The 25,326-nt window shown below is 40.1% G+C and overlaps 1 pseudogene; it reads left to right on the top strand.

Annotated features, from left to right (window-relative positions):
• Window positions 1-1,846: 1,846 nt before the first annotated feature.
• LOC125014629 lies at window positions 1,847-24,377 on the top strand (annotated as a pseudogene).
• Window positions 24,378-25,326: the final 949 nt, after the last annotated feature.

The following is a 25,326-nucleotide window of genomic DNA, read 5'->3' on the forward strand; positions in this document are numbered from 1 at the left end:
GACTGGGCTGGAGGAGAGAGAATCTAAGAGTTGTTCCTGAGAAGATGGCTGATTCTGGCTCCAGTTGAAGCTGTGACCTTATTCTCCCTGCCCACTTTCAGTTCTCTGCTACTTCCGCATTTTGTGTTTCGACTTCGGCTTAAGGATGAACTAGCTTCTGGTCGCTTAGCTTCCGGCTTTATCTGCATTATTTTGTCTACAATATTGACATGACAAATAACACTTATCCAGGATTCTTTTAAAATGGCAGCACATGAACACTGAACTAAGATGATCAGACGACATCATACGACCTCATCCGTCATTAATTTTGATATGACAGAACGGCATGAAGAAGAGGCCGGCCGTATCGTACGGTGACGTTTTTAACTACTTTGTCCCGTCATTAGGGGTTGATGGAGCGGCCATGAAAAACTATAAAAGTACTGAGGCATGCCAGCACTTACACAGTGGAAAAGTGGGTCGTGTGTTGTTTCACGCAGACAGAGATCTCTCTTTTTTTGAAGGCAGATGTAAGTCTCAGCCAGTCAGCTAATGCTAACCACTCAGCGTGGGTCTTACAGAACAACCATGGATCTGTGTAAACTACTGGATGAAAGTTGTCATTCATACAATTTTCATTAACAATTTACATTTGCGATGCAAATAGAGATCTTTTTTTTGTTGTTGTTGTTAATGCTGGAATGACAAGTTTCACCTTCTTTATGTAAAGCAAATCACTGACAGTAAACCCTCTCTCAGACATGACTTCATCATCTGCTGTAGTAGTCACTCATATTGACGTGGCTGCTTCAACATAGTTTTATTTTCCCGCCACTTGTCTCGTCACCATACGCCATATTGTTCTTTACCATAACAGAGCACATGAGAGAATTGGTGATGGTTGGGTTATTATGACATGTTAAGCAGACAATTTCATGAATTATTTAATGTTTTCAAATGTATGTACATGTAATTGAAATGAAAAAAAAATGAAAACATGTGAAATGTTTTTGTTTGTAAAATGATTTACGCTTATACTCAAAGTAACTGAGATACGGGTAACCAGTTTGTAGGCTGAGTAAGATGCTAATGTTAGTCCTCTCTTAATCCATCTCCAGAGTATATGTATTGGCTATACAGTGCTTCCTAGTCTGTGTGCCTATTGGTCCAGATGTCTCCTAGGTCTGTTGCTGGTAACAACAGCCGGTGTGCATCAACATTATTTGTATCTACTTGCATTAAATGCTATTTTTCTGAACTCTAAGTAATTTATTCTGCACTTAATGTTTTTTTTTTATCCCACTCTGACAGAAAAAAATGCAAGTAAAAATGTAAATAGTTTCTATGAGTGGTGTAATAAACCTTGTAGTCTTCATGAGTTGTGCTGAGCTCTGCCACGAGAGGACAAGCTTGTTTGATTATGTATTCTGTGCAGTAGGCTGCATATATGAATCAATCTCATGCTCTGCCAAAATATATTTCTCCATAATTTGATTATGAGTCAGGACTGAATAAAAGAACAAATACTACAGGTCACAAATACCTGAATGAATTCTCTAATCCTTAAGAACTAACGATTAAGTGATGCAGTATGACTATAGAATATTTTCTGTTGAGGCTGATGATGAAAGAGTGTTGAAAATAGTCGGGAATAGACATTCACTTCGGAGTCCCACGAGTGACACCTCTAAGTGGTCTTTAATCTTAATTTCTTTGCCTAAAGGGTATGCGCCTGACAGACTAGGACAGTATTGATCTCTGTGACTAATTTATTTACTTTCATCTCCATTTTTGTGGCCATGCATGTAGCCAGGTTGTCATGCTGCTTGACACCGGTGTCCTTGTCGTGTTCCCTTTAGGTCGATACCTGCGCCTGAAAATGTTCCATGGATGACCACGTTCTTCAGCACCATCCTCTTCCTCTTCTCACACATCTACAACCTTTTCCTGCTGATGACCGGGAGCATGGAGTAAGACATTCAATCTCTTTCTCCCTCTCTCTGCCCTGTTTCCCACTGCTCCTCTTTTGGCTGCCGTGATTGAACTAAACGTCTCGCCTGAACAGAGACTCAATACTGGTCTGATTAATCATCACAGACTTTAAATCACAGGTAGAGGCAGGCAAGAGGAGGGTGCTTAATCCTGTATGATCACCTTTAGCGCCTGCACTCATTCTCCCATGATCATGCCTATTTTTTGGCACCTCTCTGGCTTAAAAACCAAAATGTTTTTTTTTTCTCCACGTCTATCAATGCAGCAGTTGTTTTATTTATTTTTTGCTCCTCCTGACCCACGTTACCTGCTGAGAAACCACTGTGCACAGCAGAGCTTGACATCCACACATCAAGCCAGTGACAGGAATCCGTTTATTGCATTTGCAAAGTGTCCGCCTAGAGAAAGGAAAACATGTCCTTGACGCCAGCCAGCTGACATGAGGTCACAACAAGGTGATTTTCCGTTGTTTGTTAGGGTTATAAAAAAAGAATGATAAAAAAAAAAAAAAAACAGTAATGTGGCAGGTGTCTATTTAAGTATGAGATATCAACAAGGAAGGCCTTATTATTATTAAGAACAAGTTTCAACCATCCATAATATGCAGGCTGATAAGGGCTATAAGGGAGCGGGCAAGGTGTTGTGTTTTTCTGTGGCCAGAGGGATGAGTTGATATAATCAGCCCATCTGTCACTCCGGCCAGCACAATGACACCAGCATCCATCTCGTTCTTTCTCTCTGGTTGGCTGAGAAAAAGGAAATGAGCAGCTGAGCAGAGGGGCAGGTCTGCTGAGACGATGAATGGTGCTTACTCAGGGAAAAGTTACATTTGCAGTTGCACTGAGCGGATTCCTTTTCTTTACCGCCTCTCATTTCAGCCTTGAACCACGGAGGAAATGGCCCCCTTTTAGTCTGTCTGCATATTTTAACTGTCGGGAGTGTGTCAATGTGCCATTAAATGACATTTAGATAATCAAACACAAAATAACAGCAGCGGGCTGTGCATTTTCCACCTAGGTCTTTAATGCCCTCCAGCCTTATACAACCAAACCCCCACCTCACCTCCCCACCTAACAGGACCCCCTCCCTGAAAGTCATTTTTCCTATAGAACACAGAATAAAACCAAACTAAATAAAACCAGAATTAAACCAGACTACTGGAGCTAATGTGGTGTCGTAAACCCAGGGGAAACACCGCCTCTTAATACACACGTTATCGACACTGTTATAGAAACCATCAACATCATACAAATAACAGTAAAACAGGACATGGCATCGCAGTCAGGTATCTCATACAGTGAGATAAGTGATATTACTAATCCAAAAAAACAATTCAAACAACAAGGCTCCTCTCCCCCATTGCAGCCACAGCTGGACTGAAGTTTTGTACCTATTTAGAGTTTTCCTCTGAGCCTGTGAGCCAGGGGTACTACTCCTAGTTAGTGAACTGTGTTGCTAACAAATCCTTTTTCTGTAGCTTCTGAGTTGCCCGACCTTAACAATGTCCAGCTTTTCTCAAAAAGCCCATCTTGAAAATGACTTTGACAGTAAATTCTCAACCAAATCCATTTTTTCTCCTCCTTCAGCCACTGTGCGGTGACAAAACAGCTTTTAAATATTTTTGCTCGTCCGGCTCACAACAAATGCTGTTTGCTAGCCCTGGCTATCTCACTCTCTGACTATCCAATCAGAGGCTGTGAATACAGTGACGTCACTATAGCCTACCAGTAGGCCCTGTGTCCTCAACTCAAAATTTGACTGGTTAAAGCAGCAGTTTGATCAACACTTATTTTATGCTGCACGGCCTACTGAACTGATTCTGAAGGCCTCCAGGCAGGTTTCTTTGACCCTAGCAACAGATTATGGCTGAAATGTGATTGGATAAGAGCTTTCATATGAAAATACATGTGCAGAAGCAGCACAACCAAGGAAAAATGTATGAAAGGAAGCAAACAGACCTTTAGGAATTATTAGATTTTTAAGGTATTCATGGAAAATATAATTAAGTCTGTTTTTCAGATATTTTTTTAGGCCAGCAGAGAAGGCTTTGCAGGCCCTGATGGCCCACCACTGCAAAATAATGAGTAACTCAAACATCTTGAGATCCTTAACATGTCATTTAAATCTGTCTAGTATATGCTTGCCTTGGCTCTATCAGTCCACATAACAGCAGTAGCAGCCGTAACAGCAAACATCCGTGGTTATTTGCCCTCAATGTGTGTAAAGCAGCGACATCCATAACTCAGTGCTGTAAAGCTCTACTTCCAAAGACAGATGGTGCTGTTGTAAAGCAAGTGAACCCACCCCTGCCAAGACACCTGGTCGTTTTCTGCACTCACTCCCAACCTTCCTGTCCCTCTCTCCCGCCTGTTTTCATTCTGCTCCAACAGTGTGTCCACCGAGGACCCGGGCCCTGCCAAAAACCATTAGCGTTCACATCTCTGTTCAAGACAGACATGTAAGAGCAATGTTCACACTCTGCCAGGACGCCTCCCCGGAAAAATGGGGTTCTGCGTGTCGATTGCCTGAATGCAGGAGAGTGAGCGGAAAGGTGACAGAGGCTGGGAGGGAGGGAGGGAGGGAGGGAAGGAGGGAGCGGTGGAGAAGAGTGGGAGAAGTGCTCAAGCCCTGATGATGCAGTGAAACTTAAGTCTTTTGATCTTTGTCCAAGCCCTGTTTGCATCGCCCCCTTCTCTCCTCCAACTGTTCCCTCACCCCGCAGCAAGGCTGACTGTTGCACTTATCTCTTTTGCCACAGACCAAAGGGAAAGTACAATATCCCTTTGTGGATGCAGCTGTCCCTCTGTGGAAATAAATGCTGTTTTTGCTTTTTATTTGTACTGAAAGAACAAGCTGCTGTGAGGTATTGTTACTGCCAAGGGTTTTTAAAGGGCAGGTGTTTTGGCTCGGGTCTGCCGGCTTTGACATCCAGCCATGATGGTGCACTGCGGGGGATGCTCTTCTGGTGGCTAGACGGAGCGTCCCACACACACCACATATTGTTCACGTCTCGCACCTCCCTCAAGTTAGCAGGGACATGTATGTGTATGCGAGTGAGTGTGTGTGTCGCGAGGCAGGAAGGGGGTCGGCGTCTGTCCCCCTGCTGTCTCCCTGACCTAATGCTGTATGCTGCCTGTGCCCTGCGCTCATTAATATGCTTTAATTTTCTTTGACCTTTCAGTCGGTCTTGAGTTTGATTTAATTAAAACCAGTGATACATCCACAAGGAAAGAAGATAAACAGCGTCATCAGGACAGCAAACAGTCACTGATAAAAGATTTCATATCTCTTTGGATGACAAGTATTTATTCATGATTAGTTATGTAAAATTAATTCATCAGCGCCATCACTTAGCTTGGGGAGATTTCCAGCCTGTGTAATCTTACACGCGTCCAGCAGCGTGCTAGCCAATATTTAAAGAGCCACTTCTAGGTCAACAGCTATCAACTTGTTACCTGGCTTATGTCATATCAGGAAAAAAAAAGCCCTGTCCATCGTGGTTCCCTGGGAGCTGTAATCCACACTGGTTACCAAACACTCACATCTGGGCTATTTGCATTTTAATGTAACTGTCAGATTAGGAGGGGGCTGTTTGTGTGAAACCATGCGAGTGTGACCGCCCAGGGAGCTTGACTGGCTCCATGAATGTTCTGTCACGCCGCACAATCCCATTCCGCCATCTTACGGCGCCATTACCAGACAAAATCAACCCTTAATTAGATGGTGTTATTTAATTAAGACGGCCCACTGCGTGGCGTACACATTAATCATGACTAATTTAGAGAGAGGGGGAGGTAAAGTATCTGAAGGCGGTGGGAAGTAGGGAGTGATGAACAGAGCTGGAGTGGGACAGGGAACACTAAAACTGTAAAGTGACGTCTATACTTCTTCTGTTTGTTTTCTAGGATATGAATAGATAGATCAATGTCAGGATGGGTTGTGTGGTTGTGGTGGTGGTGGGGGGGTGGGGGGAAAGATGACCAATAGAAGTGTGGAGCAAGAGAAGGGGGGAGGTTACGAGTTAGTGGATATCTTTAACAAAGAGCATGGAGTGTTGGATTTGACATTTGGCTTTCCCAAAGTGGGATTACACCCCACTGTATTTGTCATTGTTTACCATGATCCTTTGTGCTGCGTGCATGCTACTCCCTCACTTATGTCTGTTTGCACTAAGCTGGGATAATTCCGTGGACAAAAGGCTAAATAAATAGCATGTCGCTGTATGCAGATGCCTCCTGTTGCATCCAGTAGCATATGGGACTTGCTGCTGCCTATGATACAGCACAGCTGCATATTGCTTACAATGGCTTCCATGAGCTGCCCTTGGGATAATCCTGAAATTGTTGCTGCCTTTGTTTGTTTTAGATATACATACTGCAGTTGCATTTATTATTTTCTAGATATTGCTATTGTTAAATTGGTTGGCATGACACATTTTCTTTTCAACGTGATATCAGGTATAGAGCAAGAAGAATTGTAATAACCAAAAAAAAAGCAATCAGCAGCAGTCAATTGAGAGAATAATTGGCAAATCGTCTATTATGAATATAAGAAATAGTCACAGCCCTAAAATGAAAGATTTTTTAATGTAATATTTGGGGCATTTAAACACTACTGGAAATGCTTTTACTTATATGACTTGACTTGATTTAAGTTTGCAAATCATTTTAAATGTTGAGCATATCATACCTGAATGCCACACAGCACAAGGTTATACTGTATACTGAATGTAGTATACAGTAATACCATCAACTACCATCTACATCATATGAGCTGCAGATTTATAAGATCCTCATTGAAGGGCTGTTGAGCACTACAATAATGAGTGTCTACAGGCAACAGCGAAGCATGGTGGAGGTTCCTTGCAAGTTTAGGGCTGTATTTCTCCACATGGAACTGAGGATTTGGTCAGGATTAATGGTGTCCTCAATGCTGAGACGACCAGCTACTTTTTGTCATGCAATACCATTAGGGAGGCGTATGATTGGCCCCAAATTTATTCTGCAGCGTGACAAAGGCCCAAAACTTACAGCCAAGGTCATTAAGAAATATCTTCAGCGTAAAGAAGAACAAGAAGTCCTGGAAGTGATGGCATGGTCCCCACGGAGCCCTGATCTTAACATCATAAAGTGTATCTGGGACTACGTAAAGAGACTCCAGAATGATTTAAGGAAGTCTATATCCACAGAAGATCTGTGGTTAGTTCTCCAAGATGTCTAGAACAACCTACCGGCCGAGTTCCCTCAAAAACTGTGTGCAAGTGTAGAATTGCTGCTGTCTTGAAGGCAAAGGGTGATCACACCAAATATTGATTTTATTTCTCTTCTGTTCATTGATGAAAATAAAGTATTAACACATCCATTTTTGAAATCATTCTAAGTTTATAGCATTTTTTCCAAACCTGCCTTAAACTTCTGCACAGTACTGTATGTCTTGAATAGTTATTTATTATTAAAATAATAAATAATTGTGCACTGGCAGCAATTTGGACCAAAATTCAAAATAATAATTTCGACTCACAATATTCTTGCACATCTCAAACAATGTTGTGTTTGTGCTGCATTCTGCCCTATTGCTCCCTAAAGCATCTCCTCCTGTCTCAACTTTATAAGAACTAGCTAGTGCAGTTAAATTGAAAGTTAACTGTTAACTATAAATGTGATTAATTTACTGATATTTTATTTAATCTTTCATAAATTTGCTTCTACCGTTATTTTGGTAATTAAAGGCAGACTGATAAAAAATGCATGATCCTATTCTATCTGCGGACATTTCATATACTATAAAAATAATCTTTAATAGTTGGGATTGCATCATAGTGGATATTTAGGTCCCTTGTGTTTAGGGACCAAACAAAAGTTTTAAAACTACAAGGTACAATGCTGTGGTAATGCAGTACAGCAAAGTTACATTATGAAAACAAACACATTTAATGAACTCTCCTTGTACAAAACATTTTATGAACAACCTCAATTTTCTATGTCTTCTATGTAATCTTTTTACTTTGCAAATTTTTTGGCGTGGGCCAGATTAGACCCTGTGGTGGGACACATGTCTGACACCCCTGGTGTCGTATGGACTTGTAGACATAGTCTGCACTGAAGAACCCAAGGCTCAAGTGGCACTGGAAAGTTTGATCAGTGTAGTGTAACATCTGAGTTTTTGTGGCATCCTGCAAATTTCAAGTTTTCCCATACTACTTGCTACATTCGGTCAGTATGTTTGTAGATGATAGTGTGCTATTTAGAACACACCTAGTGTTTTTAGATTAGCTGATCTATGTTTTCTTCTGCCCACACCTACTTTCTAAGCGCTCCTCCTGCCATCTTTTACACTCCTACACATGCACATTACGTTGGTGTCAAAAAATGTGACTCATTATTGTACGAATTTATCGAGTGTTTAGTTGGTGTGAAGCTTTCCCTCCACAGTCATGTTCTCCTCTCATAATATCTCTGAAACAGATCTGGTTCTATATGAAACACTCAGGTGGGTCATTTTCTTTCTGATTATATTATCCTGCTGTTTTCTAGGACAGATTGGAGAAGGATAACTGGTAGCTGCAGCCCTCCTCATATGTCACTGTCATATATGGAGAAGCTCTTGTAAACTGTAAACACTGGAAGTGTCTATTATGTATACTAAAGTATGTACAATATGTTTTTGTGAAAGGATGAGTGGTTTCTTTACATGTGTTTGCATACCACATAATTAATGTCCATTTAGTCATCTTTTCCTCTTGCTTCACAATAGTAATTAATATCAAAAATAATATTTCAGTTTCATTCTTTGAAAGCACAATACGTATGCATATGGTGTTCCCCTGTTGCACTAATTGCTGTTCCAAGGCCAATTCTTCAATAAAACTAATTCATGAAGCATTTATTGGCTTTTCTAAATAGCACACCCGGCCCAGGAGGTATTGTGAGGCAGTGTGTGTGTGTGTGTGTGTGTGTGTGTGTGTGTGTGTGTGTGTGTGTGTGTACATGCTGTAAATGGTTTTAATTGTATATTTTACAAGCGCTCAGTATCCACGTTTTTACCCCACTTTCTATTGCATTATGAGATCTGCTGTTGACACTGACTCCAGAGAAACGTGGTTATACATTTTTATATCTTTCTGCATTTATGCATGTTTTGTGTGTGTCTGTTTCATGTTTTTCTTTTACTTATGTAACAACTGACTTACGAGCTAAGGCTGAACTCACTTTGACTTCTGGCTTTTGCAGCTTTGGTGCATTTATATTCTCCATCATATTACCAGTAATGGCTGACTCAAGCAACAATATTTATCCACTGCATTACCTTAGCAGTCATGAACAGGATTTAAGCTGAACAAGACATGGAATGACCAGAAGCGAGAATAAAATGCCTGATGGCATGTTAAATTGTATCCTTAATCAAATGGTTATTATTGTATCCATGATTTCAAGGTCCCTAAATTAGTCATGTTAACCAAACCACAATGTATCCCTGAAAAAAACAACAACACATTAATCCCAGGCATTACAATCAGAAATGCATTAGACCTCTGTGTGTCGTTCAAAAATGTATTTTGTTGTTTAGTTTGTAGGATTCATTTGTAGCTTGTCTTTGTGCATTTAAACACAGACCGGTTTTGGACTGCTCTGTCCTAATGAAAGCTGATAGATGGACTGTAAGGCCTGATACGCGGCTGTTCATGATATTGTCTGACGATATTCACTCCCACTCTCTAGCCAATAGAAAGGTAAGGATACAAAGACTCAATCTCCAGCCAGTTTAATACAAGAAGCAGGTGATTTGGTGCCGAGCTATGAATTGAGTTTGAGGTTTTAAGTTGCCTTGGGAAATGGTATAGTGATAGTGAAGAGAGTCTGTATTGGCAGCTTTATTTTCCCCTGTAACTAGTGCTGCTCACCGTTGTATACTGTAAATACAACGTTTGGTACTGTAGTGCACAGGGAGGAGACAGGTAATGCATTTCAATGTGGAGCCAGCCAAGGTCGGAATTTAATGTTCTGAATGAGTCCAGCCTTTATAGGCCAGAAGAGGTCACTCAGTCGCTAGAGTCACTAAATCATTGCCTGCCTGACAGAGAAAAGAAGTTTATAAAAGCCTGCACGAAGGCATATATGTCCAACAGGACAATGGAAAAAAAAAATAAAAATAGAGAGCAGGCTGACTCAGAGGAGCTGTTTTATAATCGTAATCATAAGAAAACCCTTTGTTTGGGACCAAAATAAAAGAAAAACATTTCTTTTTAAATTATGTAGAAGTGAGTGATTGTGTTTTGAGTGACTGTTTTTTTCAAAAAGAATTCAAAAAGACTTGCAGGTTTAAACCATAGACTGTATAAATATGGACGGTGTGTCCACACTTCCTTCTTGTGCGTTTGAAACCAGAGTCTGATCAGTACGGTCCGACAGTGGCTGAGCTGCGTTATCAATGACCCGCCCACACTTTGTCCAGACTCACTTGCATTTTTGTTTTAGTAATACTAGATTTTTGGTCTACCTCCATCAGTTACAATGAAATGTTTTATTACACACTATACCATTTTTTTGTAATTGTTTTCCCTCACAGTCCCACAGGACAACTTGGGGAAGTGTTTCGCAAGGCAACTGGTTAAAATGATTTAACATTTTGTTTCTATAGTGTCAAATAACTAAAACAAAAAATGACACTTGAAAATGTATAAATGTTATATTGACTTCCTAAAAATATAGAAACCATCCTTGAAAGAAAAATTATTTGAAGTATTTTAGTGTGCTAGTTTGGCCCAAGTCTCATCCACTAACACTGAGGAGGTGGAGGTTATGACCTTTACTGCAGTCAATCACCAGGGGGAGCTCTACTTGCTTTGGCTTCACTTTTTCATATATACATAGTCTATGGTTTAGACCCACTGAAATATTATGTAAAGGGCTTTTTCATTATTAAGACTGATTTGTCATGGCGAAAATTATCCAAATTATTTAACTGTCAACTTAAACCTTGATGTGTAACAATTGGGATATTGTTATTACTTATCAAAAAGCCATTTGCTATAGACATTCCAGATAAATGACAGAGATAAATGATTTTAGTCCTATAAAACATCACAATGATCAATGATTCAACTACAGGATGGGGGTGATATATATGCCAATGCTTACTTTTTGCTTTTTACTTTTGTTCTAATTCTAAGTAGTTGTGCTTTTGAAATTATTATGTTGAACCACAATTCAAAAGCATGTCTGATTTTAATAAGTCTCTTTTCAGTAATTTATTATTACTTTTGTCAGTCTCAAGTTATTTCAGTGACCATTAACATGAATATAATGGTACCAACAATTTTGTGCACATGTATATGTGTAAATGTTAATATTGAATTATTGCCCATTCATTTTATGTTGAAACAAAAAATAACAGTTTGACTTAAGTGACGGCAGAATTCAAAACAGCACTGAGAGCCGATGAGACAGAACAGACAAAGAAATGTGTCTTCAGGAGCTCAGACCTTATAAAATGAGATGAGGTACATATTATAGCCTTAACTGACCATAATGACTTTTTCAATGCTTAAAGTCAAATGGGAGTCACATCCAAAGTTATAACTCTATAACTCTGTACCCTCTGTAGCACAAAATTGTAATTTCTTGCATATGATGGAACAAGACAAGATGGGAAGGCATTGAAACGTCCTTGAATATTATGTTCGAACAAGTGTGGGAAACCTGATAACATTCCACAGAGGGTTAAAGCTGGCTGAGCCGGCCGCACTGGCACCAACATTGCAACTGGCTCTGCGATTAAGCCACGGGAACCATTTTAGGGTTGATTATTCATGGCGCTACTGTACTGATGTTCCACTACACTGAATTCTCTCATTAGGTCATCTAGCTCTAAAGGCCATTAAATTTTCAGTCGGTATGAATAAGTCAGAGAGTTCTGCCTCTGATCATGCAGAGTGAAGAGCCCCCAAACTCATCATAGGTGCTCTGCAATAGGAAAAAAAAAACTCTCTTTCAGTGCAGGGGTAACATTTGCTTAATTAAATATGTGAGAAGGGCAAGGGTTGGCTCCAGGGTAGTTTTTTAGATTTAAGGTCTTGCATGTGGTGCCAGACAGCATTTCCAGAAGTATCGATTTGAATTTCGCTGCGGGTAAATGACTCCCAGTGGGATCTCCTTGGTAACTGGAGCATTGCCAAGCCACTGAATGTCTAACTGACTTAATTCAGATATAAATCGTCATTTCAATCAAGGTGGTTTTATTTGCAGGCTTAAGTGAGGCAATACGTCACTTGCAGTGCCGCATATTTTTGTCAATAAAATCCAGTCAAATCTGTTAAATGCATGCTGCATTGATATCACAGGATTTATGCTGGTTCCTTCCAGGGAAGGATAATTCCTGTACAGTTGCAGCTTGGAGGTAGTTGAAAACTACTGGCATTTTGAGTCAGTCATTAATGTTCTACATTTCATATGAGCATGACTTGAAAAGGCACGAACAATATGACCAAATACGTTTTAACAGCTATTCAAGCTGGTATGTTAGCGAATATCTTGTTTGCCCTCCACTGCTTTGCAAGGGATTATTTAGACTTGTGTGCCAACAGCCCATTTACTAAGTGAGCCGGCCTCAACATGGAACTCCTAATGCAGCGCAGCAGAACAATGAAATACAAATACACCATCATGGAGAAAAACTGCAAGTACTGTGGAAAAAAAGGATACACCAGCAAGGTTAAAGGCCTTCTCTGCAATAGAAAACATTTTTTACTGGTGTTTGCTCACGGCCTGAAAATGGCCGGGGAAAACAAAGACAAATGGAGCCATTGACTTCAAATACAGCCCCTTGAAAGCACGGCCACAACCCTATCCATCCCCATCTATTATATTCATGAGTGTGACCTGTCTAGGGGGTGAGAGGAGGCTAGAGGGGGAAGTGATGGGCGCCCACCTGCTCCACTCAGCTTCTAAGACACTGCCAGCCAGGAGATCAAACAGGCCTCCTCGCTCCCCTCTGTTCTCCTCCTCTCTCCGGCAAGTCCCATATAGGAGGTGACTGACCCACTTTTCCTCCCTCCCTGTGCTATTACCTGGAGAAAATGGAGTGATGTTGTGGGCGTGTGAGGGTGTTGGGTGGGTGGGTTTTACGGGACTGAACCAAAGCTTCTCCTACTGTACCGAGATGAAGGCGTAACTAGGACCAAAAGAAATCACGTCATTTCTTATGAGCTACTATTGCATGTGAGAGTGTTTCTCTAATGGAGTGTCTTGCCCTAGTCTACGTTCTACCTTTGTGCTGTTGTGCATCCTAACTGAGCTCACTGAGATCTAGTGCATTACCGGGTAGGACAGCTCTCATATTGTGTACTTTATGTTGGCCTATTGTGCTGCTGTCTTGGCCAGGACCCCATTGCAAAAGCGATTCTGAATCTCAATGGGATTATTTGCTGGTTAAATAAAATAACAACAATAACATAAAAAATAAATTGGGATGGCAGTATTGATCTGAAATCAGACATGAAACAAAATTTGCTGAACAAATGGATAATTTGCACAAAATTGCAGACCAAGTGAAAATGGCGACACTGTGTAAATTCCATTGTGTTGGTGTAAACTGTTTACAATCTAGGGGGCTTTATGGAAGGTAGAGCCATCACTCATTGTTTTCACAGGATTAGATTGATATTGATTGACTCTGACGGCTAGCATCATGATACTAAGCGACAGTGACCATTTCTCTTTTCCCCTCTTGGCTCTTTTTGCCACTCCTCTTGCCTCCGTCCTCTCTGCTTGCCTTTACTACCCTCATCTCATATGATACATTTTTTATGTCCCTTTCACTCCTGGTCTTCTTTCCTTTCAGGGCTCACATGGTGACAGAATACATGGGCATCAGGAATGAGAGTTTTATGAAGATTGCTGCAGTGGGGACATGGATGGGAGATTTTGTTACTGCTTGGATGGTGAGACTCCAACTCTTACGTATCTTTGCCTCAGGATAAGCTTGAGTTCATGAAGGGAAAACGGACATTTAAACCTGAAAAAATTAAAACCTGTTTTGAGAGGGTGACATTTATAGTGTATTTTGCTACAGAATACAGAACACACACCTCTAAACATAATTTGTTATTTATTCTCCTTTAATACTCCAATTGGGTAACATGTTTTAAATACCTAGGAGATCTCTAGTATTACTATAACCGTGGAAATGAAAATACAATTTACTCTGATTATCGAGTTACCTACCTAATTAGCAGTTGGCTAATCACACCGCTAAGTAAGTAGCTAGCTAGGTTGGTGATTTGATCAGCAAGTGTTCAACTTAAGCTGGACAAAAGTAAAACTTACCCAGAGGTGTTGAGTTCTAGGTAGAGTCTTTGGTTGTGGAAATTATTTTACCACACAAAAAAGAGAGAGAGAGATTTATAACTAAATGAACCTAATGAAGAAACGTATATATTGTATGTTCTAAATACATAAATTAGTTAATTAGTTTAAATACAAATATTTCAATACTCTTCAAAAAAAAAATTAAAACACGCTGACACACTGTAAATATATTTTTTAGCTATGCTACTAGGATGATTTCCTAGATTTGCACAAGCAATTGTTGTGATACCGTAACTTTTCATTTAGTGACTGACTGACCGGCCAAAAATTCAACAATGTCCTTCGTGGCAAGGTTGTCAATATTAATTATGAATATACCAGATACTGAGTTGTGCTAAATAGTTAAATAGCTAAACAGCTAAGCACTGTTGTGTTATATTGTATGATAATCCATTTTTAATACTTAAATTTTTTTTTTTTTTCGTGCCCAGTGTTGTCTTAACTCATTCAGTGTTGCTTATGTTATGGTCAGACCACAAATATGTGATAGAGAATGTGTAAACAAAGCAATAAATTTTACCAGATTAAATTCAGTAATAAATGGGAGTATTTTTTTAGCATCACTGGTACATTTTGGCTTATACAAAAGCATACTGATGTTTGTGACGAACCCTAGGTAAACTTAGGTATTTTAACATGTCAAGAATATTTGTATGCCAACTTGCTAAATGATAATAAATGTTCAACACCAGGGTGGTAACATGCTCTAACATTTATAATAACAAGACTAGTCATACTGTTGACATGTTGTAGTAGCCAAGTTTAGCGCTTAGCATGCTAATCCTACATTAGCATTTCGTTTAGCCTATGAAGTGTGCAGATTAAGCTAAATTGCTAAATGCTCAAAAAAAGAGAAAACACGGTTTACAATGGCATTTCATGCTGTATTGTTAAAACACAGAATTTAACAGTCACATGGCCAACTAAACATGTAGTTGAACTAGCTACTTAGCAAAAATGTAATTTCTCTGGTATAAGATTAAGGTTAGTTTCCCTAATAAAAGTTCATCAGCTTTTTACATCTAAAAATATACCTTGCAGTGGGGCTTCTTTTATCCGTGTATTAAATTCATTGTACTGATGACCATCTAAAATCGAGATACACAGTGGAGCCATTTTCCACACACTCGTCTCATTTCTAGGTCAGGTGGATCCTCTCGACCATTATACGACACATACTTACAGTGCGGCTTTCCACACTAATCCAGTTCAATCTGCAACCAAATCCTTAGAGTAACATGCAGCTGTGATCTAAGGAGCGTCGGAGGAAACAATGAACGCACAGGGAGGGACAGAGTACATTGGAGGAGAAAGCTACCTCTGTTCATTTGTCAACAGGAAAAGAGAAGGAGAGCTCCAGCGGGAGTGGACTACCTGTGGTGGGAGGAGTGGGGCTCTGACACCAGCATGCACACAGCGGAGACAACTTGACAAGCTCCCTCACCGGTCACATTAGTATTCCACAGTACATACTGCAGAGAAAGAGAGACAGTGGAGGAGGGAGGGAGGAGGAGGAGGAGGAGGAGGGCAGTAAGAAGTAAGAAACAGAGGTGAAGGGGAAAGGGGGAAATGTAGAAGTGTGGTCGGAAGGGAGCTGGGAGGGAGCAGCGAGGGAGAAGGTGAATCAGGGAGACAGATTTGTGTGATAGAGAGAGGGAGGGAGGGAGGGAGGGAGAGGAAAGTTAGGCCAAGACAAAGTGCTGATTCTAGAAATCACTCACATTTTTTTTTTTTACATTCGATTAATTCAACACTTTGAAGATGACCTCTGTGTCTCCTCCGCAACGCAGATTTACTGTGTCTTCAATGAATGTCTGTTTTTGAAATGCTGCAATGCCAGAAATGTTTCATAGATTCCCCTGATTCAAATCCTTTTCCCAACACAAGCTCAACTATCTGCAGTGAGGCGTTTTATTGATGAACTGACCTTGCCTCTGCAGTGGCTCTACTATATAGTGGAGATTTCTATGCTGATGTATAAAAAGCTTTCTGATGCAACGCTCCATTCCTCTAGAAAAGTCTTCTGCGGATTACTTTTAATGATTTTGAGGCTGACTGTGTGAAAACCGTATCCCCAACTGGCAAAAACACAACATTAATAATAAAACTAACCAAAATTCTTGAAATCGCTTAGTCATTAGTTATTACATCACAGATGTACAACTGGCTCTCAGTTTGAAGTACAGTTTATTATAATTGAGTTTATTCAGGGTTCTATCAAAGTCCTTATAGGCATGTCTTGCCACTGTGCAGCCACTTTGGTAACACCTCTTGGCAATTACGTTGGACTAACAAAACAAGGTATCTATCAAGATCAACAGCAAGGAGGGCATATATATCTAATGGTCACCAGGACCTAAAAACTTAAGCATTAAATAACCTGTCAAATAAAAAAGGTGGATTTGCTCCAAGGTAAGATTTAATATCTTTTACATATATATATATATATATGCAACACTGATTTGATTGGAAGCTACACCGAGGAGGAGGTTTCCTTGGCTTTAACTAAAGCCTGTTAGCATAAAGAAACATTGAGCGTTTCATCTCTGACTTCATTGTTTAATTTGAAGCAAAATAGTATAGCTGAACATAATGTCGTTTTTATGCTTTTTTGTACAGATGAAACCAAAAAGGTCAATGTGTAAGTGAGTTTTGTAGAACTTTGGACAAACCACACGATCCCTCTTCCCTCTGGTCATAATGCTAAGCTAAGCTAAACTAAACAGTTTGATACTTGAGGTCCTCTTCATCCAATCTTTTTAGTTTATCAGGATCAGCACTACCCAGAACGAGAGAAAGCGGCCCGGAGATTCTAGAAACAAGGCAACAACAGGATTGTGCTCTTCTGGTCGATCATTTTCTTACTCTGAGACGTTAAAAAACGAAACAAAAAAACTGTGAAACTATGCTCATTCCTCAGCCACATATACAGAAGAAATTTGGGTCTATTTCTATTTTACAAGCTTACTAAATGAATTATACATAGCTCTGTAGATTTGTGTGGGTTCTATGGTCTCTCCAGCCCGTTGCGGGGTTACACACAGTCAATAGCTGTGTTAATCTTCCCTCACTCAGTGTCAGCACCTTTAATTAGAAGAACAGGGGGAAAATCAATGGACATAGCAAGGTCGCAGGGCGAACCATAACCCTGCCTTTTACTTACTCACACCATGAGCTGTGACCTGAAAAACTGCTAAACAAAAGCCTCAACCCATGCCTGATATGGCCATTACTTGACAGACAGGTAGAACCGTTCCCTGTTTGGAGGTATTACACCACCTGTGCCCAGTCCCAGCAGTGTGCATTCCCCATAGTGGTTCAATGCTGTCAATCAGATACTGTGATGTAACTGTCCGTCAGCTATGACATGCAAACGCCTTCTGCACTGGTTCATTTTAGGGTCACAGTGAAGACACTGAAACAGTGTGACATCTGTTTCATACGTACACACAGAGAGCTCCAGTCGTTGATCTCAAACCTCAAAGACAGTTTGGCTGCACGTTTACTCAAACAAAACTGATTCACCTGTGATTGGAATGCAAGCAGATGAATTGTTCTGGGACTTTCCTGCAGCCCTTCATTTTATTTATGGGCACCTGACGTGCGCTGTCACAATCAATGCCAGATATGACGAGCTACTGTTTGGAATGCAGTGGTTGAAATGTGATTGATGCGTTGCTGGATATCGCAGGACGATATGCACCAAAGGCCATGGCATACTGTAAAGGATGACGCCAAAAATGGGCCACACTGAGAATAAGCATGCCACTGTGGAACAATAAAAAACCCTCAGAATTTATCTCCGCAGCAGCTGAAATGGGATATGAGCTGGCAGTCACTATCTGCAGTGCAGCCAACCGATGTGTGGCGCAAGGAGGCACACAACAGCACAGTAATCGCTGGGTGACATTGAGACAAAATACACAGTGAATAATAATTGTAAGTCACTGTGGCTCTCTTCACGTGGCTGAGAAATGTTCCAGTAAACAGTGAATGCAGAATTACGACAATGTCATGGGAATAAACTCCTGTAAATTCACAAAAAAAAAATGCAGAAAGAAAACATTTTATTTCATATAAAATATGTAAATACATGGAAATATTTATGCTGTAGAGTTTTGAATTACATTGTTTCACACTGTCTGCCTCCACAAACAAAAATCATGTTTGGTCTGTACACATTCTTCATCCTGGAAGCTTTGTCTGCTGCCATTTGTCAGAACAGGGTAAAAAAAAAAAGTGTGGTTCAATACATCTTTGAAGAGTCAATGAAGAGAAACTAGTGTGAGATTTATCTTTCTTTGAGTTGTCGTAGGTGAGCTGTTTTTCTTCCAAACTGTGCACCCCATTTGGGCTGAAATTTTGAAATAATGTTTAAATGTTTCATTCAGGGTTTTTATGTGATTGAATGTTGGTCATAGATTTCTCCTACTTTCCCTTCCCTCCTTATTTTTCCTTCCTTTCTTTCCTGTATTTTCCCTTCATTTCATTTCTTTGGCACATTTTAAAATACAATAAAACACAACAACAACAATAATGGAAGTACAAAAACAATAAGCATTTGATTTTTTCTTTTTTTTTAAAAAAAAAAAAGGCATGCTGGGGAAGCCCCCCCAAAAACCTGCAGTGGACTTGAAGAGGAGGGCTCCCAAAAATAACAGTTAGACTTTAACTCAAGAAAAGCAATTGAGACGCAAAACAGATGGCAAAACAACAAAAAAACACTAGCAGAACAGAAGATAAAAACAATACAAAAACTAAATTGTGCTGACGTGGTACGTGATTGGGGGGCCAAAGCTTAAGAGCTGTTCAGGTAGGATAGTTATGAAATTTATTATTGGCTATAAAAAATAATTTAAAAAATGGGCAAAGTGTTTTATTTTGTGAATCAAATACACATTGAGCAATCTGGAGTTTGCTGATTTGACAAATATTAAGTTTGCCAAGTTTGCGAAACAAGAGCAATGAATGACTTCTTGGGGCACAGAAGGTAATAATTCTCACTGGTCTTTTTGCAAGAGAAGAACTGGCTCCAATTTAGCTGGGTGAGTACAATACTGGAATAACTAATGAAGGGAGTTACTGAATAATAAAGATTTAGCGAGATTTTTATATTTAGAAGATAACTAATTTTTGTGTTGTTTTTTTTTTGTTTGTCTTGTTGTTTTTTTTTTTTTTGGTACACGAGGTTTCCAGGATAAATATTCATCTGTAATTACACCCAGAAAATTAGTTGATTTAACATTAGCATTTGGAACATTATCACCAAACACAGTTATATTTACAGTATTCTTTTTTCAGACTTTGACCAAATAAAATAGATTTTGTTTTTTTTAATGGCTAGTGACAATTTTTTCAAATTCCTCATTTACAACTTTTCTGAGAGTAAATGGATTTTTACGTGAATAAAACAAAGTTGTATCATCTGCAAAACATTTTTGATAGCTGATTTAAGACATTTTTCCAAGGCCCCAAGATAGATCCTTGGAGTACACCACATTTTGTCACAAGAGGAGGTGAATTTACTCCTTTGTATGCCACAAACTGTGGTCCAAATAACTAGAGAACCACAGTAAAGCCTGCCCATCCATCCCCAACTGTTTTAATTTTTGTAATGGAATATGATGATTCATGGTGTCAAATGCTTTTGACAGGTCTGGAAACCATATTGATGTTGGTATCCCTTATCTCCCTTTTTGTTCCTTTTCTCTTCCTTTACTCATCTCTCCTCCCATGCCCTGCAGGACAGTGCTCATCTCTCTGACATCGGTGGTGGTTGTGGTCATCAGTACAGACTGGATCAGTTGGGACAACCTGAACCGAGGCTTCCTGCCCAGCGATGAAGTCTCCCGAGCCTTCCTCGCCTCCTTCATCTTGGTCTTCGACCTTCTCATTGTCATGCAGGTAGACCACTCCCCTGTGGCCAATTAAAAAACTGGACCTGGGACGTCTCTTGGCTTAGTCTGCTACCTATCATGCCAGTTCCTCTTCCTCCCCCCTTCCTTCCTATTCATCAATGGGGCACTGCAGCACAAAGCAGCATGCGGGTTGTTTGATCACTCGACACAAACGCACACAGACACGCATACACCAATATAGACTATGTTGTTTTTTCTTATACATTTCCTCTCTCTCATTCCCTCCATGCTTTTTTCCCAGACCTCAGTCATGAACTCACCCTTTCCTTCTCCTACTCCCGTATGAGCCAAGTCTATAAGTCTATTTTCTTTAGTGATGACTCACAAGATTGGAGTTTTTCTCTCACTTTTGCAATTCCTCTTTTTTTTTTTGTCCTCCCTCTCACAGGAGAGCGTACATCAATAAAGCCTGTGTCAGTGGCTCATGAATATGCAAATGTGTTTGTCTGGCAAAAAACAAACAAACCCACAAGTGTGTACTGAGGGGAAGAAGTGTGGGAGAAGTTGTTGTTTTTCTCACTCCGGTAGCCCTGACCCAGAACCACAGGACAATCATGTATGTGGATTTTCCTGCGAGCCTAATTCAACATAACTCCTCCAAATGTTTAATGAAGCTATTTCACTGGGCTTGTTAGCAGGTATTAGAGGGCACGCTGAAAGACCAATATTTGGTGTCCCTTAAATATACATTTCTGCTCTGTTTATTATGCTAATTACAAAGAGCGAGCGATTGCACAGGAGAACATCTTTGAGTGTTACAAATACAGCGCTCCATAGAAACCTGGCAAGGACACCATTATAATTCCCATGGTAACGTACGGAACAACTGCACCGCTACAAGTGATTTCTCGACTTATTTATCGAAGCAATTCATTATTTTAAGGAGTGCCTCTGGCTGCCATGGTCAGTAATTATCCCACACTGTGGTCTTTTTCTTATTCATTTACCCAATTTTGATACAGGAATACCTTGGTTTACTCTTTGAAAGCGTTTCCTCGCAAAGAAGATGAAGCCAGATGAGTCACTTTCTCTTTTCTTATGCACACCTGATGTGACCTGAAGTCCCTATTTTGAGCTCTCTGTGACGCCATCGGTCAGCCTGGACCCGAGACCCACTCAGCCTCTCTCTCTCCCCCCACCCCTGTAACTTGTCGTATATCATAGCCCACTCACATGGATTTGTTTATGATGGGCCCTTCTCATTTTCTGCACAGTGTACAGCAAGCACATTTACTACACTTATTTACAGCACCCGTGTGCCCGCATCCGTCACCACGTTCAGCCAGTCAATAAAAATGCATCCCTACAGCTTCATTCACATCCATCTTGGAGCGCTGCCATAGTTAATCTGACATTTCCATGAGAAAAGATGGGTGGTGTTGTTCTCAAACTAATTAATGCCCCAATTAATGGCCTGTCTGGATTTGCCTCCGAGCAGGGTTTTCCTATTATGCTGTTTCTCTGCATTTTCCAAGGTTAAAGTCAGATTTTTGTGTCTTTGTGTACATACATGTATGTGTTTACAAATGTGGAAAATGTAGTGATGCGGTTTACTCCTGTATTTGTCGTAGAGACTCATTATTTTGTGGAAGCGCGGTTTAAATGCCATGTCTGTTAGTGCTGTAGCAACAGCAGCTATGGAAGAAGAGTGGAGGACTTAATTAATATCCAAGGGGCCATCACCAAGCTGTTACACTGTTCATAGATATTGGCACAGGAGACCTTAGATCACATGAGAATATATAGTGAATTCAGACATGTGGTAATTGCATGAAACTAGACGCTCTGCAAATAACAAGAATCAAGGGGAAACTAATGTGAAATTATGTGTGCCTTGTTTTTTGTTTTTTCTCAATGGCACCAAATACTAATTTGCTAGATGATTACATCAGCTCAGTAGAAAGAAACATTTTAAAACCCATTTAAAAAACATTTTCCTCTCTGTCCGTCTGTGAATTTCATTAGTTGGATTCCAAACAATGTACAGTAATCAAGTATACTTACAGAATATATAGTATATGCTTGAGTACTTTAAAAAAAAAAAAAGAGGGAGGAAATGTGTACATTGTCTATCTAGTAAAATGTTTTCGACCATCACCAGTACCAGATGAAGTTACAAACAATGTGCAAACAGTTTAGGCAACTATTTAAGACTCTATTTTTATTTACAATAATGAAATACAGTGATTTAAAATGATTTAGTCCAGAAGATAAAGTGATGGATTAATCACTGCTTTTTGAGATTAGAAAGAGGCCATGTGTCTCAAGCTCTCTTCTCTCGATAAAAAGTGACCCAGTATCAACACATACTAGCAAAACCATCTAAGTAGTGACACCACGGGGCATAGGCAGCTTCTAAATGTCAGTTTGAGCTTCCTGTTGATGTATTTTGACAAGTTCAAATCCCAGTGCGCACGAGTACACTGTACAAGCCTGGAAACACACAGTGTAGTCTACAGCGACTGGCACCATGTTTGACCTCCAGTCAGTGCGTGAAGAGGCTCCACTGAGATTTAACATCAGCTAATGTGACAAACTTCAGCATTGCATAAAGCATCATAGGTTGTTGACATTAGTCATGTGTGTTGTGTATTTGTGATCAGATTTCTTCAGTTTAGGCTATAACATCACTAACGTTATATTACCTTCAATGGTGTGTGTGTGTGTGTGTTATTTTCAGGACTGGGAGTTTCCTCACTTCATTGGTGACCTGGATATGAATCTACCAGGAATGTCAACAACACATGTGAAGGTCAAGCTTCCTGTCTGCAAGAGTATTTTCAAAGAGGAGTACCACCTTCATATCACAGGTACACTTGGACGCAGAGAGTTGCTGCAGACAAATAAAAGCTAATCGAGCATACCTTGGTCTATTTTAACAGTCGTAAATGGATTCAGTAGCAGAAACAAATCAAACATTTAGAGTGACGAAACTTTGTTCTAGTTTTGAATGGGGTTGTGAAACAATACAAAACATGTTGTGGATGCTCTAGTTTTTCTCTCTCCCCTCCACGGGGAAATGTTTTTTGGTTAAAACCATATTTATTATATGTCAGTTGATGTGGCGCACAGGTGCCATCTCTGCCTCAATTGCGTATCCTGTTTCTCGGGTTCCTCCCTGCTGTGCGAGACACTTTACTCATGCTCCTTCACATCTCGGTGCCTTAATGTTCTTGGCAAATGAGTATATTTACCATTTAAAACTGTCCTCCTGGTTTCTGCATTTTGTTCCGTGGCATGCACAAGGCCACTCACAACGGTCAAGAGAAGACGAAACCAATGTTCCTGAGCTAAATGTTAAGCTGTTCAAACGCTCTGTGATTCGTAAAAGGTTGTTAACCCTAATGCATTGCATATCCATTAAGCATTATGGAAATAGCTCCATCGCAACGTGATTGGTTTAACTAAAAGCTTATTAACATCATATCTTGGGGAGAGGAAGGGAGCAGTGTCACGTATACCGAGGAGACATCTGCCTGCTATCATTCAACCTGGGGAGATGGCTGTCTCATGGTAATAAAGTGATCTCGTTAGGAGATACTGTAGAGGAAGTAGCACCTGCAAACGAATCTCTCTGTTTGTATGCAAAGTGAGAGGTTTTCCTGATAAATGAATGGGACACCTCTCTCTGACGGACTCTGCCCTCTAAGGGAGGCTTGAGTTGTACATCAATCAGTATGTCTGTTAAATTATCTGTGCAGTACATGCATGTTCGTTTGCTGCTAAGCTGTCAAGGTGGAACCTCTGGAAGAACCAGATCTTCTATAAGCCCTATGAATACGGCCAGTATGTTGGGCCTGGTGAGAAGATCTACACAGTGGAGGAGCATGAAACACTCGGAGACTTCAACCACAGTACGCTCACATACAAGTGGCACTCCACCAACATCAATCCTGGCACCAATTTAACTTACGTGGAGCGAGACATGTTCCTCCACAGCTGCTATGTCGGAGCCAGCCTGGATGTCAAATGCCTTCAAGACAGCGAGACCTTCGCAGAAAATTATGACAAATCATATGAGAGGATAAAGAGGAAGTCACCGTCGGAGTATAGCAAAGAGATGGGCATGAAGCCAGAGGAGATGGATATGACCATGAGTGACAGTCTAAAACGACTGTGAATATCGATACTTCTGTCGGTGATCAACACAAATTCACAGAAGGACAGACTGACCAATTTGCAGTCATATTACTATATATATTTTTTATAACAACATTTATAACAGCTTCTAACATGGCACCAATTTTTATAATGTTTTGAAATTTGAAATTCTTTGTATGTTTTGAAATAGAATGCAAACTCTACTGACATGGTGCTGGCTTGGATTTCCGATTTTCATAATTAACTAATGGGTGCCTATACCAGAGGAGTATTTATATGGCTGTGACATTGCAGTCAGCTACAGTGTGCCTTGACATTTCCTACATACGCATCAAGACAGAAACCTATTTTAATCGCCTATATGGTATACAAAGTAAAAGATGTCCCAGTTATGGTCTGCTCTAATAACGTCTTCTGTTTGATTTCATACCGACTATTGTGACCTCATTTGATCCTCTTCGTCAAATAAATACATAATAAATATATTTATTTCTTTTTAAAATGACATAAACGGATATAAACATACCGGATAAACTGATGCCCTCTGCATCCTCTCACTTGATATTAGTTGCAGAGATAATAAAAGCAATCAATAGAGAAGAAAAGGCAAAGCAACAAGCCACCTCATTGCTGCTCATGTGGCTGCGGCACCTTCCCTGAATACCAACAGAGTCAGTAAGGTGGTTTCGTCCTTGGCATAAACATGTCATTGAAGTGCAGGAATTGCTTCTTCTCCAAAGCTCAAGGCTTCTTTATGTTTTCATAGAAACCTTTAAAGTTTTAGAAGCAGTTTTGCAGTCAAATGCATGAAAATATTTATTTGGACACACATTTGAACATTATAGCATTCATCTTTATCCTGGCTTTAAATGTGTCTTTTTCCATGCTTTCCGGTGTTATGCAATTAGTTTGAAATAGAAGTATTTGCACTTTTTTTGTCAAGAAAGTGCAAATGCAAGGGCCAACTA

The sequence above is a fragment of the Mugil cephalus genome, chromosome 10 (assembly GCF_022458985.1).
Source record: "Mugil cephalus isolate CIBA_MC_2020 chromosome 10, CIBA_Mcephalus_1.1, whole genome shotgun sequence".
In the NCBI taxonomy this organism is placed as follows: domain Eukaryota; kingdom Metazoa; phylum Chordata; class Actinopteri; order Mugiliformes; family Mugilidae; genus Mugil; species Mugil cephalus.